Source organism: Sinocyclocheilus grahami, unplaced genomic scaffold (assembly GCF_001515645.1).
Source record: "Sinocyclocheilus grahami isolate Dianchi unplaced genomic scaffold, SAMN03320097.WGS_v1.1 scaffold2319.1, whole genome shotgun sequence".
NCBI classification, from domain to species: domain Eukaryota; kingdom Metazoa; phylum Chordata; class Actinopteri; order Cypriniformes; family Cyprinidae; genus Sinocyclocheilus; species Sinocyclocheilus grahami.
This window is the reverse complement of record NW_015507498.1, coordinates 29,236-30,521: the sequence shown is the minus strand read 5'-3', so window position 1 is coordinate 30,521 and position 1,286 is coordinate 29,236. Positions and strand designations below refer to the sequence as shown.

At 43.5% G+C, this 1,286-nt stretch overlaps 1 protein-coding gene across 1 annotated transcript in view; it reads right to left on the bottom strand.

The window, feature by feature from the left end:
* The window catches only part of LOC107574729 (general transcription factor 3C polypeptide 1), a 28,225-nt gene that overhangs the window by 7,571 nt on the left and 19,368 nt on the right, over nt 1-1,286 (bottom strand). The window lies entirely within an intron of this gene.

The following is a 1,286-nucleotide window of genomic DNA, read 5'->3' as shown; positions in this document are numbered from 1 at the left end:
CACAGACACAAACACACATGTGCAGAGACACAGACACAGACACAGACACACAGACACAGACGCAGACACACAGACACACGTGCAGACACACACACACACGTGCAGACACACACACACACGTGCAGACACACACACACACGTGCAGACACACACACACACGTGCAGACACACACACACACGTGCAGACACACACACACACGTGCAGACACACACACACACGTGCAGACACACACACACACGTGCAGACACACACACACACGTGCAGACACACACACACACGTGCAGACACACACACACACGTGCAGACACACACACACACGTGCAGACACACACACACACGTGCAGACACACACACACACGTGCAGACACACACACACACGTGCAGACACACACACACACGTGCAGACACACACACACACGTGCAGACACACAGACACAGACAGACAGACACACACACACACACAGACACACACAGACAGACACACACGTGTGTTCACTAGCAGTGCTGGTGGTAATGCATTACAAGTAATCAGATTACTTTAACTAGTACAGTAATGCATTACTTTTTAATTTAGAAGGAAATATCAGAGTTAGCTTATTTTCTATGACAGCTCTGGTGTTGCCACGGTGACAGAAATCAGGAGTAAGTGCAGAGCGTTGTGTGTGAACATGATCTTACTGTAACTCTAGACTAAATATCAACATGTGTTTACTCATCTCACTGCACACAAACACATTCAGTGCTCCTCACAATCAATAAATGCAAACTCGGAATATTATACAAACCTGCAATAATTAAATATGTTAGATATGACAAATATCAATATATTTAATCCAATTTTATGAACCAGTGTCTTTGCTGCTGACCTTCGATGATCCACTTCAATTCCATTTGTAAAAAAATGTTTTTATATTAAAAAATAACTAGCAAGCCCCACCCAGATTTCAAAAGTAACGTAACGCATTGCTTTCCATTAAAAGCAATTAAGTAACGTAATAACTTTTTTTAGGGAGTAAAGCAATATTGTAATGCATGACTTTTAAAAGTAACTTTCCCCAACACTGCTGAGTGAGTGAGTGTGAGTGTGTGTTTGAGTGTGTGAGTGAGTGTGTAAGTGAGTGAGTGTGTGAGTGAGTGAGTGTGAGTGTGTGTTTGAGTGTGTGAGTGAGTGTGTAAGTGAGTGAGTGTGTGAGTGAGTGAGTGTGAGTGTGTGTTTGAGTGTGTGAGTGAGTGTGTAAGTGAGTGAGTGTGTGAGTGAGTGAGTGTGTGAGTGTGTGAGTGAGTG